Source organism: Lissotriton vulgaris, chromosome 9, assembly GCF_964263255.1.
Source record: "Lissotriton vulgaris chromosome 9, aLisVul1.2, whole genome shotgun sequence".
In the NCBI taxonomy this organism is placed as follows: domain Eukaryota; kingdom Metazoa; phylum Chordata; class Amphibia; order Caudata; family Salamandridae; genus Lissotriton; species Lissotriton vulgaris.
The window spans coordinates 769,271,920-769,289,370 of NC_141697.1; positions in this window are offsets into that span (position 1 = coordinate 769,271,920).

A 17,451-nucleotide genomic window follows, 5' to 3' on the forward strand; every position below is an offset into this window, starting at 1 on the left:
GCATGCAGAACGCCTCCGCCCGACTCATCCTGGACATCCCTCGACGCAGCCACATCTCCGGCCACCTGAGGAACCTGCACTGGCTCCCTGTCAACAAGAGGATCACGTTCAGGCTCCTCACCCACGCACACAAGTCTCTCCACAACCTGGGCCCCAAGTACCTCAACGACCGCCTGACCTTCCACACGCACACCCGCCAGCTACGGTCCGCTAGCCTCGCCCTCGCCGCCGTACCACGCATCCGAAGAGCCACCGCCGGAGGCAGATCCTTCTCCTACCTGGCGGCCAAGACATGGAACTCCCTCCCCATCCACCTTCGGCTGACCCAGAACCACCTCGCCTTCAGGAGACAACTCAAGACCTGGCTGTTCGAGCAGTAGCGGCCCCCTTCCCCCAAGCGCCTTGAGACCCTTCCGGGTGAGTAGCACGCTATATAAGTGTTATGATTGATTGATAGATTGATTTCCTCTTTTTACACCAGTATACCACAAAACCAGGCACTGGATGTAGTACAAGAGTTTCTGGATGGCAGGGAATGTTCTTGTTGGGTCCCAACTGATTTCCTAGTACAACAATTGGATATAGCCAGGAATAAAAATTATTTTGTCTTTCAAAATGAATATTTCTTTCAATGCAAAGGTGTAGCTATGGGTGCCGGATTTTCTCCTAGTCTGGCTAATCTCTTTTTGGACAAGTATGATGAGAAACATATTTGAAACTCGGATAAGCCTTTCCTGGATAACATCAGGATGTGGAAACGCTACATCAATGATGTGTTAATGATTTGGACGGGCAATGAATTTATTCTCATCGACTTCTCTTTTTGAAAATGGCGAGGTCACCTAACATAAAGAGCCCATAAGCTTCTTAGATCTATCTTTGAAGATACAGGATGATGGGATATACACCTCTGTTTAGGGAACCAACAGAACCCAACACACTCCTGAAATACAATTCCCACCACCCTAGGAGTTTATGGGGCAATCTCCCATATGGCCAATTTTTAAGACTGAGACATAACTGTACATGAAGAGTCCATTTTTTAAAGAGCCAGACACATTAATGTCCCACCTTAAGGAGTGGGGCTACCCCAAGGGCCTTCTCCACAAAGCCAAAAAAAGAGCTTGCTCCTGTCCTCAAGAAACCCTACTTGAGGTAAAGCCTAGAGATGATACTGCTAACAATCTAGTTTGAATCACCAACTTCAACACCAGAAGCAATTAAATCAAGAAGGTGATTAGCAAATACTGGAACCTCGTTGCCACAGAGATTGACATATTGGAGAAACCGATATTTGCCTTCAAAAGAGGTAAAAATGTGAGAGATTATGTAGTCAGCTTTTTTTTTTTACAAAAAGCTCCAACTCCCGATCTCAGAGCTCATTTAAATTTGCCACCATTGGTGGGCCACTGTAGATGTGGCCATTTTAAGGCACTTACAATAGAAATAAAGGAATTTTAATATTTGTGGTGCACTTACACACTACAAAAACATACAAATTGCAATACATCGGAAGTGATCATGCCATAAAATGTCCATGTGGGAAAATCTACCCTGGTCAAACAAGACAGAAAGCAAAAGTGCGAATCCTACAGCATTGCCGTAGAATTAGGTGCAAAACCCAAGGTGCTCCTCTGGTAGAGCACTTCCAAGATAAGAGCCATGCAGTGGAAAGCCTAAGATGCTGGATACTTGGAAAAATAACTCCCAATCACAGAGGGGGTGATATTCAGTCACAACTAAACACACGGGAGTGCAGATGGATACATACCCTTGATTCAGTTTCCCGTGGTCTGAATGAATTTGAGGAAATCAACAAACAAGATGGTCTGTCATACATGAAAAGGTTGTCGTCCCACATTTCACACCAACACACAATCTGAAACAAAGATCTATGCCAAACTTTGCGCCATACTTTAGAACATATCTCAGGATGTATCTCCATATTTCAACTATTTTGATCATTATCTTGCAGGATCAATATAAATTGTGTTAATTCATCAATTTGTTTTATAAGAGCACTTCATAATAGTCACTGTCACATATACATCTCTAGTGTCAATACCAATATCGTCATTTTTATCGACTTGTTTGAATATTTATACATTGGTAACGATCTGATGTATGCCTGCTATTGGATTAACATTGTACACAGTTCATTGTTCTTATATGTTTCAATACTATATTGTAATTATTTACCGTTTTTATGAGCAATCGCCTTTGGACAGTTTAAACTACTGCCCCAATTAATGCAAATGTTTAATTTATGCTTAAAAAGCATATGCTTTATTACGAGATAGGCGTAGATCCAGGGATATTATATTCATATTCTACACAATCGCACTCAACAGACTCGCTTCCTAGATAGTGCTCAGCAAGATTCTCTCAGCTGGGATTCTGTGAGTATGACACGGCACTCACGTTACCGTGCTGATGTGTCCTGACGTCCGTAGTCGGGTTTGATCGGATGCCACATGTACGTGCACGCTGACGCCACTTCGGCCTTCTATTTGAGATCTCTCCTACCTTCATCGAGTCTTTCCAACGCCAGCTATCCTTTGCATTCACTGCAAGTTACCGGCTTGGCTTGGTAAGTCAGCATCGCCTCTTCCCTTTCCTCAATTGACTCAGCGATATTAGAGAGAAGAGTGGCTCAATTGTTAGAGCGGCAGACCCTGATGCAGAGGTCTGGCCCGGGTCCAGGTTTCAATTCCTGCCTCGACGGCTCTTGGACTCAATCTCCCCGGACCTGATAATTCTCACCCCGGTGTCTAGGCTAATCATGGGTCCCACTCTGTGACTCTGGACAATAGCTTGCTTAATCTCCACAACGGCCCCAGCAGCGTTAGGATGCCTGGCTTCACCTTGGGGGTGCCCAGGAGTGGACATCTCACAGGAAAGCCAGGAAGGGTTCCACAGCGGTATGAATACAGCGCTACGAGACCTCTGGGTAGAAGGCGCTATATAAATACAACACATTTACATTTACATTAGAGGGAGTGCATCACTCACCATTTCTTCCCTTCTTATTCTGATTGGACCCAGAGTTTACAATTTGAACTTCCCACCCGACAAATGACATAATCGTTTTTCTTTGATTAAGGGTGAGGCATTGTATCCATGGGGATTGCCTATTTATTGCAACATTGTAGTCATCTAACGAACCCTCATTTAGATTCTCTCATTGATTAAAATAAACACTACTTTTGGGACTGTGTACTATATTACAGACAATAAAGGCAACATTGTGCATTGCCTATTTCGGTGAGTTGTCGAGTACTCAGAAACCTAGCACATATTTATTAAATATAATGGGGCTTGTTTGAGTAACATTTTCAATCACTTTTGCCTCTTAGATATCTTGATTTAAAACCTTCATATGGACTCTGTCCGAGCCTGGAGATGCTCCTCATCCCTCATTAAGTGTGAAAATTCCAATGATTAGGTGAGTCGCCAATTTGGACCTTTATCAAAATCACTATTCCTTTTATATCTCGACACACCCCATTCACTGTTAATTTTTCTATTTAGACTGTCTACGCTAGACACTGCAAGATGCCTTTTGAATAACACACTCACCAGAGTTAAAACGTTGACGCTCTATTTGCTGACGAGTCATGGTGAGCCCAGGGCCTAGAATAATTGTTAAATCCTAAAAGGGTTATTGTTGAACTCTAGTTACCTCACTTGGACGGAGACCTTGTTTTACATGTAAAATGTGTGTACCAATGTAATGTATTTCATTTTTTAATTGTCACACAACCAAGTAACCATATACGTTCTCTTCCAATGTTTGTTTTGTCTCTTTATGTATGACAGTTTTATTTTTCAAATGAAACACGTATATGAATATATTGACTGGGCATTTTTGTGGTGTGTCTAGGCCTATATTTAGGCTAAGCAATCGTTGATGTCTGTTATACAAGTATCAGTCCGTCAAAGTAATTGCTTTATCCAACAAAATACATTGTAGACTTTATCGTATATTGCAAAAAACACAGTTGATGGACAGAATGCAGAACAATGTCTTACATTCACCCCAGTTCAAAGATCTGGGCCTAAATCCATCGTTTTTTTGCACTCCACACCACCCTAGGTCAGACAATGGCTATATGCAAATCAGCCTTGACCCTGTGCCTCATGGGAACAGTCCAGCCCGAACTACCAAGCCATGTCTTTCCTAGACCGGAATCAAGCATCCAAGGACCGGTTTCTGGCTCTCAGCCTTCTTCAGCCTGGATAGCTTGACTCCAGTGATGTGGAGAGCCTGGGACTCACATCTTGTTGGCCAGTCCGCCAGCACTGACCAGCATGTGCATGCTGTGGCTCAACTTCCTGGCCCAGGCCCGCAGCTGATACATACAATGTATCAAATCAAGGACTGATCTGGATTGCCCGGGGTCACCATAGCAATGAGTAAGACAAGTTGTTTCCCCCACCCAGGCCCAGCTTGCAGGCCATCATGATGTCTCTGCAGGCAGAGCTTCAGCACAGCAGTGCAATCAAGTGCTGTTCACACTGCAGCTGATTTTATGCCACCAGATCAATTGCCAAGGCTGACAAACAGCCAGGGGTTGCAAGCAAGGTGGACAGAGTCGTAACGGGTGGTTAAGAGTCGTAGTCGCAACCCCTGGCGACCCCTCATTGACATCCATGGAATAGGGTATCCTCCAACCTGAAAATACCAGTGGAAAATAGCCCTAGATAACTCTCTTAGTTGACATGTTTCAGCCTTATTTATGTGACCTCTTGGGTCACAGGCTTTCATCAGGACAAAGGATGATGAAGCATGCCACCAATACAGTGGATGAGGGTCTTTCAGAGCAACTAGAAGAGTTGTCTACGGGCTATGTTCCACTGGTACTTAAGGATTGTAGGATAACTTTTTGTGCGACAAATTCCCATTTGTTCCAATGTCATGACTATTCTTGTATAGGATTCGTTTGCATGAGACTTTTTAGGTGGTTGTCGTGTGTGTGTGTGTGTGTGTGTGTCCAGACATCAGTCTGTTGTGCAAAATAATGATGCGGTTATGCCCTTCTTTAGGGGTGCTCGCCACCATCATTGTATCAGCAAATCAAGCACCCTTTCCCACTTTCAATGAGCTTTCAGGTGTGTATCTCATAATACCTTTGCTCTACCGCTGTTTGATTGCCATAGACCTTAGATCACTCACACCATGAGGATGTAGCATGAACCACTTGCAGAAAATGTATACTGATGAGGCAGTGAGGAGGCACTAATTGTGTGTCCATTTGTGTGCAAGAGTGTGCTTAATAATGTCATGCACGGCGCTTGTATATTTACACTGCAGCCACTTCCCCTGTGGTCACAGTCGGTTTTAGTGCTGGTGGTGCCTGGTGCAACAATCTTTTTTGGCACCCCCAGTAACCGCCTTCACAAATGACCTCACTACCAACCTCCAACAGTTTCCTTCCTCCCTCCATAGCCCCTCTCACATGCGTGTCTTTTGTTTTATGGTGCTACTTACACCAGTGTAGGGTGTCAGACCACTTCACATCACACACACACACATTATACAGGAACCTTGAATAATTTGTGTGTAACTCAGTCTATGTGAAATGGTACATAAGACAGTGGGGATTGCAAGGTGCAGGAATCACGTCATCCATACTAGTAGGCAGTATATTTTAAGAAGGTTTGGTTCAGAGAAGCACAAACTCAGGATTTAAAACGTATCACAGTGGTTTAGGTTGGCTTTACAAATAAGAACGTATTTCTACCCGAAGGGACCCTTTTAAGCAACTTTAGGATAATGAAAGACTCGAGTAAAAAAACAATGCTCTAACCTATACCATGAAGTTTGCCTGCAGTTCCTTGACAGTTCATAGGTCACCGAGATATATTTGAGATGTAACTTGTGAACTGCAAGTCACTAAAGGTTCTCTGTGACAAAAGCAGTAAGCCCCTGAGCTAGCCACATAAAATACAGTTGTGTGATCTGCATGGTCCACATTATTTGCAGCAAGCACATTAACCCTCTGTGCTACTGTATGCTGAGTCAAACATGCCACTAAACAAAGCACTGATCTGGCTCCAGCAGATTAGTATTATCTTGTCATATTTTTATTGTTGCCTGGAAACTGGGAACACACAGCAACTCTGCAGCATGTGGTTTAAAACCAAGAAGTTATTTCTAAGACAACGCACCTTCTCCATCTCCAGGTCAGTGCTAGGTGCGGCTCTACCGGTCGCACCGCCATAATTGCGGTCCTGGCTGTGTTGCACGGCTTCGCGCTCTTTCCAGAAAAGCTGCAGTGTTTTGATGACAGGCCTTTGGCAGCACGATACTGCAATAATATGAGCTCGCACTACGGATGGCTCGCACGTAATGACGTGCGGCGTCTTCTTTTTAATGAAAATGCGCTCGCGCGCGTTACGTATGGCAAGGAGCATGCAGGCGCAGTCAAAAACGACATTCACATTGGGAATTTATGGCACCGCATACAATTATGTCGTCCGGTAATTGATTATTGCTGGTGTCCTTGGAAACTGTATGCGCCTTACGACCTGACTTAACATTGTTGCCATGACCTGCTGCAGTACGTGGCTGAAGGAAGATTGTGAAATGCCAATTGCCATGGCAACAGTACCCTGGAAAGACCCCCGAGAACAAAAATGTGATACAAAAGAACAGCACAAATAAAGGTACTGCATCGGGCATATACATGCGGCACATGCTGCACAATGTACGGTCTGAGTCTGACGACACAGGGCCACCACCATCATTGACTTTGTAGCATTTGAGAAACATTTTTACAGTATATTCCCTGCCTTTTCCAGACTGATACACTGGTGACGCCAGGACTCCCGTTGGCTTGCTTCTTTCTCATCCGTCTGTTCCGTAGATGCCAACATTTGGGAACAGATAAGATTTAATAAAAATTACATTATAGTAGAGGAATTTCTAAGCGAGTGAATGTTCAAATAAAACTCGTTTAAGGCTCTAAAGTAGGGAATCGATTTCTACACCTGGAGTTTTACAATACATTTTTTTTTTTCAAAATATTTTATTGAAAATACATTTTACATATATAAAAACAAAACAGTTGTCTTACTTTGGGCAGCTCTTACAATGTGTACTTTGGCTTAGTGGAGCCAGAGCTGTTCCATGGCTGCTCTTGTTGGGGTGTCCTCGACATTATGATTTTGCACGCAGCACGCCAGGTTTCAATCTACAGTATTGAATTTCTCCCATATTCAGACAATTAAACACAGGCTTACTAACCGTTCACGCCACGCAGCATGACAACTTGCTGCGCTACGTTACGCGAAAGAGACAGAGAAGAAATACCACTTTTTTTTTTCAAAGACATGGCGCACTTATGCTCTATAATAGAAAGGTGCTGCATTGCATTACTTTTTTTTCCCTTCACAAAGCCACGAAAGGCAACGCAAATTGGTCCTTGCGTGGCTTTGTAAATCTTAACTAGCATTTTGCGACATGGCTGCGCCAGACAATTGGCACAACCACGATGGAAAATGTTAGGAAATGTGGGCCTTAGTGAGTTAGGGCCATATTTATGGCCTAGTTTGTGTGTGTGGTGCAAGAGTGACACAAACCTTAACTTAGATTTCTGAAGCCACTCAAAGTCACTTTGCATGGTTTTGAGTGGCTCCAAAAATATGGAATAACACATTGCAAATCACTGCATTGCATTACTCTGCCCTGGGTAGGCATTCCAGGATCTGTGCACGGGTGTTTCCATTCAACTCCCGTACAAGACCTTGTAAACCTGGGAATGTGCCAAAAAGATACGCCATCCCAGGAGAGGCATAATGAGAAGAACTATATTTATTCCTCCTCATTTTTTTGCTCTTGCAACACACATAGATAGAGGAAAACACCTCTCAGAGTTGTTTTTGTGCAAGAAGGTGCCCCTTCCTGCACAAAAACAATTCTGCCTACAACACAGGCACCGTTGCACCAAAGTGCAAGAGTGCCTGCATTGGTGCTTGGCAGCCAAAATGGCACAGGCGCAAGGGAAAAGGCCGGGAATGCGATGTACTGGATAAATACGGTGCATTCCTGCCCTTTCCCCTGTGATGCAGGGTAGCATTGGGCTGGCATGCGCCACTAAATTTAAATATGGCCCTTAGTTTTTTATTTTCTGTGCAGCTGCACTGCTTATCTGTTTAAGCTCCGTTATATAGAATGCTGTAGATGGCGTACTTATAATTTGTGCAGCAGTTGCAGTGGTACCAGCACCAAGGAGTTTGAGAGGCTCTAGTAGAATGCTACCATTATAGTGCAGGTACAGTTTGTCATTGGTAACACGAGCCCCTAAACAAATTACACAGTGGTTGAGATTTATGTTGATTAGAGTAACTTCTTTGATGATGTAATTATCTCAGCCCAAAAGGACGGCTTACTTCGGATGCCAAGCACTGCCTGAACGTGTCGCTCGGCACACAGGAGAGTAATTGTGGCCAATTTCGGGAGAAGAACTGGCGTATTCCACGGCAAGAAAACCAGGCTTCCCCTCATCACACCATGTAGCTCACAACGGTGCCAAGATTCATGCCTTGGACACCCTGGAGACGTTGATCCTGGCATTGATATCGGAGACCCACGGACCCAAACGTGTTGCCTCAAGATGGCGGAGACGCCCGTTGGACATTGATACCCTAATTTCTACACCAATGGTCTTCCGGTTATCTGATTAAGCTGAGTTTCACCGGCACAAGCCTATCATCCCAAAGGGGGGTGACCCGAGACTGCGACTAATGTGCGAGGATCCACTTAGACCCCGGCACCAAGTTGCCTGACTTATCAATGGCAGCGGACAGGCAATAGCGGTTAGGCAATAACAGAGATTACGCGACATATTGCTGTTACCTGAATTCCTGGAAGTGGTCACTGAAGCTTAGCGAAAGGAGATCTGCTCCTAACCCCTCGCCCGTCATCTGAGTTGTGCAGAGTAATCTAGCAAGAGTCTACATGGAATTGAGAGCCTCACGGTTCACCCACAAAATGGCGGCGCCATCGGACTTGCGCTGAGTACCTATAACATCACCAATTGCATGAACCTCTCGGAAAGCGGCCATGGCATACACTGTTCCTTGTTGGAATTATGATCTGCTCCTAACCCCTCGCTGACACATGGGAGGTGCGGAAGTGCGGAATACACGGTAAGCGGATGCACAGTTTTGCATGCCACACGCTTCACCCTTGAAGTGGCGGCGCCATCGGGCTCACACTGATCTCTTCCTCCAATGCTGCGGCCCTAATACACCCTCGCGCCACCTTGTTTCATCGCCTACCACCCTGTTTCAATGCCAACTAATGTCAGTCAGCCTTACAAGGTGGGTGCCACAGGTATAATTCTTCCATCGCCTCTAGTGAATCAGCTCACGCGCAACCCAGTCTCTCCACGTGGCGATTGCCTCCCCGCCCCAGCGTGATATGCACCTTTGGAATCCGGCATTGGTGCCTCTCTCTGCCTCTCTCCACCACCGCAGCATCGCGCAGCAGACCCCATAGCCTCAAAGGTCACAACCACTCGTGCTTCTGCAGCCCTACGGTCTCCACCTATACATGCTGCCTACCTGCGAACTGTTGCTGATATGCTAATTGCCTGCTACACCTGTGTTTAGTGGGCACTGTTCTCCAACAACGACTTTGTCAGTGCTGACAACTCGAACCGGATACTCGATTGCACCCCGCACTAAGCACTGATCCACAGGGTGCTAACCAAGTGTTCCATAGTCCCACAACAACTCTACGCACCAGGTCAACACTTTCACAAGCAGCCCACCAGTACTTTTTGCTCATCACCTTAGCACTGTAGTACTCCTCTGCATTGAGTTCCTGACCATAACAACAGACGCACGTGCTGGGGGTAGAGTTTGAAATAACAGAAAGAGTGAGCAAAAGTGGGTAAGAGAGAGGATACCAACAAAACCCTTCATAGTAGAGTTTGAACATAGAGGCTACTTCCTCAACCACCTAGACCATGCCTGACAATGGCAGATAGGGAAAGCAGAAGCAACAATAAGAAAGAACGACCGGAACCAACGCTGTCGGAATCTCCAATCAAAGCCAAATCATACCTGACCAGTACGATGGATATGATCTTAAAAAAGCTAGCGGAAGTCCATGATTTAGCTAAATCGACGAAACACAATACGGACTCTATGAAGACCTTTACAAAAAGAAGCTGACATGTGAGCCGGAGGCGTGCGCTAAGTACGTAGCCTCACTAAACCTTCCTACACTCTCAGAAGATGACAGCTCTACTTTAGGGTCCCCCTTCACCGACAAGGAACTCCCTTCCTCTATTAAATCTCTCAAAAGCAAAAAGCCCCAGCCCCATCTGGCTTTTCAGCCAGCTTTGATAAGGCATTTGATAAATCTCTCAGTCCCATCCTACTAAAATTATTCAACTCTTTGCTGTAGAAGGATGTGTCTCTATGTCAATGGGTGAAGCCACTATAATTGTCATCCCGAAAGAGGGTAAAGACCGCCTCTTAACAAAAAACTATCGCCCAATTTCGCTCATCAACCTGGATTGCAAAATGTATGCAAAAATCTTAGCCAACAGACTCAATGCAATTCTCCCAAAACTGATTAGCAACTCTCAAGTAGGGTTTCTCAAATACTGCATGTCCAATGACAACACCAGATTATTATGCCATGTTCTGGAGAAAGCCAAAATAACAGCCATCCCTTCTGTTGCCATCACCCTGGACGCGGATAAAGCTTTCAACAGGGTGTCTTTCTCCTTCTTGAAACAATGTATGCAATCCTTCAATCTGGCGAAGTCCTATATTGATATGGTAATGGCCCTATATTCCTCTCCGTCTGCCCGGATTGCCATAAATGGCACCCTGTTGAACCCATTTTGTTTAGAACAGGGCACTAGACAGGGCTGCCCTCTCTCGCCAGCACTGTTTCTCCTGCCCCTTGAACCCCTCATCACAGATATAAAGCGAATCAAAGATGTTACGAGTGTGGACTTCGGAGATACGCCGGTGAAACTTGCTGCATATGCTGATGACGTTCTTGTGGTTACAAAAAACCCAGACACTTCCATCGAGGCTCTCATGTCCACCATAGAGAGATACTCTACCCACTCTGGGTACAAACTGAACTGGGACAAGTCAGAAGTTAAGCCCCTAAACATCTATGGCACCAGAGACTTGTTGGGTAATTCTGGCCTCTCATGGCAGACCGGTTTTATTAAGTACCTCGGGATTGAATTTGGCAGCACTCTTCTCGAGACACTCCAGCGCAACGAGACCATCACTCTAGAAAAAATTAAAACACAACTAGACGATTGGTCTCCTCGTTTTATAACATGGTGGGGGAAGGTTGAGACCATCAAGATGATGGTCTCTCCTCTAGTGAACTATCTTATTACGATGCTACCTCTCACTTTATCTCCGGACTTCCACCACAAATTGGACACCTTACTCTCTAAATTCCTATGGAAGGGGAAAAAACAAGGATTAGCATAAAGAAACTCCGCCTAAATAAGTCTTTAGGAGGGGTCAACTTAGCGGATTTCAAGCTGTGCCAGACGGCTTTCCTTGCCAAACAAGGTTCTTACTGGCTGACACCTCTCGTCGACTATACCGCTGTTTGGCTAGTCATAGAGAATGCTCTTCTTATAATCCTCGCTCTAGCGGCCATCCTGACTGCGAACCTCAACACGGTCACTTGCTCAAAATCCATCTTCCAGAACGCAAAAATTGCTCTGCTGAAAATTGACAAACTCTTAGACATAAGTGTACGGTGCTCTAATTGGGAATCGTTATGGCACAACCACACATTACTTTACAAGGGGAAACCACTACACAATGACTTATGGGTTAAAAAAGGTATTTACTTCCCACACCAATTGTTTGGAGACTTTTACCCCCTCTCCTTCAAGGAAATCCAATTCAAATACAGCCTTGATTCGCTTGAATTTTATAACTTTCTGAGAATAAAGTCAGCGATTTCTATACCAAAACTCTTCGCAAGGTCTCCCTTTCTCCCGAATTACCTCTCTAAACAAAACAGACTCGGTCACCAGGTTTCCTGGCTCTATAAACTATTACGCCCGCAACACTCTAATCTCAATAAACAACTCACACAGTTCTGGGAATCACATGTCTCTTTCCCAATATGAGATTTGGATTGGTCCAAAACATGGGTGTCAACAATGGGAGACAAAATAAGCCCTGCACTCTCCCAGATGAAGTTTTGGCTACTCCATAGAGCTTTCTGGACTCCGGCGCGTCTCTACTCACACAACATTAGGGAAGATGCCATCTGCTGGAATTGTAAGGATAGAGACGGTGATCTAGAACACCTTTTGCTCCACTGTGTGTGCGTGGTACCCTTTTGGGATAAAGTCTTCGCTTTTCTCTCTAACGTTTTCTCATACTCCCCCTCCAGGGAGATATCCACCCTGGTATTCGGCTTCCTCAAAGCAGCGTCTCTTACTGCTGATAATGATAGGGCCCTACTAGATCTACTCCTCACTGCTGCGGTAAAGATTTTTCTCAATAACTGGAAGGACACATGCAAAGCCTCCTTCACCTGCTGATTAAATTGGGTCATCAACCTAAGAGGTGCTGACAATATATCACTTCAAAATTCGATGTGGTGTCCTCCTCACAGACGAATGTGGGACACTCTTGACAACTACTTTAGCGCACACAAACCACCATGAACCTCCTATCCTACACTCACGCTCCTGTTCAACACGATTTTGCTTGATCTCTCTAAGTTATTCCTCTGGTCACCTTTTATGCCAAAGTCAGCAGCTGTCATCATTTGTGGGTCAATGCACTGATACTACATATGTAACTTATATGATTGATGATATGTCTTTTTTTGTTATTTTCTTGATTTCCTAATGTGTATCACCGCCCATCCATTTACTTTCTTTGCAGTCATTGTTCATTCTTGTATGTCTCTACCATATGTTCTTATGTTTTCATTGTCTGTATTTCTTTTTTGGAAACAACCAATAAAAACTTTTGAACTCAAAGTTTTGCCTGTTTCCAGAGCATCTGTTGATGAGTAGAAGACCCGGTCCAATTACCCTCAACAGGGAGTTATAAAAATAGACCTTTTAGCGACCAGAAACTTAGGGCCTCATTTACTATATTTTGCTCTAGAGCAGCATCACAAGCCTTCCTGCTGCGCTGCCCTATGGCAAATGAAAAGGGCAGGAATGTGCCGTATCTATCAGATACGGTGCATTGCTGTCCTCTTTCCCTGCGCTGCCTCTCGATTGGCTGTCATGTGCCAACGCAGGCACCCATGCACTGTGTCTGCAGTGTGGGAATGATTGCTTTTGTGCAGGAAGGGACACCTTCCTGCACAAAAAGATTAACCCCTTCGCTGCGGCGGCTATTCTGCCGCAGCGCTAAGGGGGCCTGGGGGGGGGGTCGCGCGGCGTCCTGTGCTTGTGACGGAACCGCTCCGTCACGGCTCGCGGGTGAGCTGTGCTTGTGACGGAACGGTCCCGTTACGAACCCGCCCGCCCATTAATTAGTCAGCGCAGGCGCGGAATTCGCGCAGCGCAGGCGTGGCGAGCGGGCCGTGACGGAACCGTTCCGTCACAAGCACAGCTCACCCGTGGCTTGGGACGGAGCGGTTCCGTCACAAGCATGCAACGGGTTAAATGGAGGCAAGTTGCTCCAAATATGTGTGTTGCTGAATGCAGTACAGATAGAAAGAGAAAAAAAACAAAGAAAAATAAAGTTCTTTCTCCTTGTTGCACCTTCCCTACACATCCCCAGGGAGGGTTGGGCCTTTGATGCATTCCCAGGTTCACAGAACATTGTAAACCTGGGAATCTGTCAAATGCCATTGGTATTACGTGGAAACACCCACTGTAATGCCTTGCATGGCACGACTCCCCGTTGCTGTGTGAGGCAATGCAGGGACTTACGCTGCTTTGCCTCACACCATGTCTAAAAGGCCATGAAAAGCTACACAGGGTGGCTTTGCTTGGCCTTGTAGATATGGCACTGCCATGTGCGCCGCCAGTGCGTCATTAAAAGTGACGTTCCGGCATCGCAGGGGCCTTGTAAATGAGGCCCCTAGTTTCGCCAACAGCTCAGTTATGGCTGTCTTTTGCTGCCCGACCTGGGTATTGACATTGATGTCACGTTTCCCAATTCCATGCGTGACTAGCTGCTGCACCCTGTGTGTTTTATTTGCATGCTGAGGCTGGTAATTCTTATTTTGTTACGGACGAATAAGGGTAGAAGTATTAATGTGCAAGAAAAAAAATCGTAATGTAGCGCCTAGTTATGCTTACAGGTGGGAAACTGGACAGGGCTGTGGCGTATGCCCGTTATCCCCGCTACATAAGGGCCCACGGTACCCATTGCACGCTACTCAGCCTTGGCGCACTTCCTGGTGCCAATTATTTTAGTTTTCACTTGCAATTTTTCGACGACACTATTTTCCTTCCTTTGCTTCGTGCTTTACATCTTTTAAGCAAAGACAGGGCCTGGGTTTCTTGCTTTGTTTACTGAACACACATCCCGTCGCCTCGGTGGGGATCCGTGGGCTAGCTGACAGGACTCCTGACCCTGCTGTTCCTGCGCGGGCCTCTCATCTGCGGCTCGAGACGGGGGACAGTGAGATGCATCATCAGCGCTGCAGACAGACGCGGCTCGGAACTGGGCTAATGAGAGACCATTGCCCTCGTTTCTCAGATGCCGCCTGCCTGCCCACGGGCTCCAGGGCGGCACACCGTGCCGCGCTCACTGAATCCTAACTTGGCTCACGTGTGGAGTCACTGCCTCATGATTCTGACTGCTCGGCTAATTGACTTTAGAGGTCATTGGCCAGTTCAGAAAGTAGGCAGTCTCCCTCACGCTGACGCCAAACGTAAGAAGAATGCCTTTTGGCACAAATGGTAACTCACTGTTTTGTGAAAACCGCCGACGCTGACTGATGAAGACTCTACAGCACCAACATAATTCACTTATCTTACTTGTGACTGGTGTCCAACCATGTTTACTTGTATTTATGCAGGTCAGAAGTGCACGTGGCCACCCCTTGACTGCTAGCATTTGGCAGAGATATGGATACCGCAGTTTCAGACATTGACTGGGACAGCGGACAGGGATGGTTTGTACATTCCAGGGGAGGAGGCGACAGAGCGTAGCCATGGGTCACAGGCCTGAAGAGAGATGGGTGACCCCAGGTGTTGAGGAGTCCGTTGAGCTTTTGGGCTTCACTTTGAAAGGGCACTGGTATTCCTGGACAGGAGGTGCTTTTTGAAATAGTTCAGTTAGTTCTTTAACCACATCGCTGCGGCGGCTATTCCGCCGCAGCGCTAAGTGGTCGGGGTGGCCGCGCGGCAGCCGCATGCTGGTGACAGAACCGCTCCGTCACCAGCCGCGGTTGGGATGTGCTTGTGACGGAGCGGTTCCGTCATGACCCCGCCCGCTCAATAGAACGCGCCGCGCAGGCGCGAAATCAGCGCCGCGCAGGCGCGGCGGCAGGGCCATGACGGAACCACTCCGTCATCAGCACAGCCCAACCGCAGCTGATGACGGAGCGGTTCCGTCATCAGTGTCGAACGGGTTAATATCTCACTGTAAAGGGCGTGGAGTTCGGTTGATAGAGAGCTGGGGAAGTCATTTCTTGAGCAGTCCGGTTGCGGAATCATGGCAACTCAGGACATACTCGCCGAAACAGCACTTCAACGCCTTGTCAGGGGTAGTAAGCACTATACAATTGCAATTACAACACAGTACAATACATCTTGTGCACTGGACACAACCAGCTAGGACCAGATTGCCAGCTGCTTATGCTGTATGTTTTGGTGGCTTGATTTGAGACAACAAACTCTAGTTGGAATAGGATGCTGGCTTTTGATACTAGCTAATGTAAGGAGATGTCCGTCAAATGATTGATTCCTGTGATGAGTTGCATGGCAACATTGAAGGTAGCGTTGAGCAGAAACAGTGTAAATGTAGGGAGCTAAAGTTTTATGTGTGCCACTGTCTAGTTGTAGGAGTGTAAGATTCTCAACCATGTTTCAGAAGTCCACTGAGGTGGGATTATTTTCGGATGTATGACGGTACCACGCGTACTTTTACAACGCGTACCGTTACCACGCTACTTTTACCACGCAAGTCGTTACAACGACTTGCGTGGAGGGGCGCTGGATAGTAAATTATTTAATTTACTATTCCAACTCCAGTCCCCGTGGACTCTAGGGAAAGGAGTTGGATAGTAAATTAAAGTATTTACTATCCTGGAGCACCCCCCAGCGCATTTCGTTGTAACGACCTGGGTGGTAAAAGTAGCGTGGTAACGGTACCGCGTTGTAAAAAATGCGTGGTAACCGTTGTATACCATTATTTTCATCTGCAGTTGGAGTTGTGAGTGAGTAAACGTCATATGTTTGCATGTGTGTGCTCATCGAGAGGACTGAGTGTAGTGTGAACCTAGAAATGTGGCTTTTGTATTTCCAGTTCAGAGCACCCACTCAAGGAGGGCACAGAGGGGCAAATTAAATGAAAACTTTTACATTTTTTTAGGCTGTTAGGAGTAATTCAGTTTTTAAGGGCCTGAGTTTTAAGGTGGTGCAAATACATCCAACCCTCATTGGTATTCCTTTGCTGTAAACTTGATGATCTTAAACAGCAGAGCAAGATTACACCCTCACTTGTACCCTCGTGACTGTTGGGGCCAAGCAAGTAGGTGGCGGGAATGGTTATAGTGGCTGCTTTTTAGGCATAGCATCTGTGGTTAGTGAAGGCTGGGTTGATCCTCCCATGCTGATCACAGAGCTGGTTAAAAAAGGTACAAGGGTAAGTTTGGAGTTAATTTGCCAACAGGTTATAAATATTAAACAATACATGGCTTCCTTGAACTTGTGGTTGGGGTCATCCCAAAGAAAATTGAACTGACAGAAAGATGCCTTTTACATCGATCTGACCCACTTGAGTTGCCTTCTGCCTTAATTTTGCAGTGCTCAAGTCAATTGCTGCAGAGGCAGAGGTTTGTTGTAATACTTCTGATATCAACAGAGGAGCGCACACAATTGTATCCACTAATGTCCATCATATCTGCAACACCTACTTCACTGGTTATGGGCCTGGCCGTTATGAGCAAAAACATCTGCCGAAATCCAGGGATATAGAGGTACTTGATAAAAGGACCCCTTTGTGGACGGTCTCAAAAGTCCACACCCTGATCAACGTCAATGTTTTTACTGATGCACTTTGTGCCAAGATTAACTTTCTTCTTTAGAAAATCATTAAAAAAGTGGGATTTTTTCAATTAATATCCACCTTGTCCATTTATCTCCGGCAGACCTCTCCCCACAGCGCCTAGACGCCCTCGGGCATTCGTGAGCTATATTAATTTCACAATCAATCAATCAATCAATCAATCAATCAATCAATCAATCAATCAATCTTCTGGAAATAAACCTTCGTCCCTTGCATGACAGTTTAGGG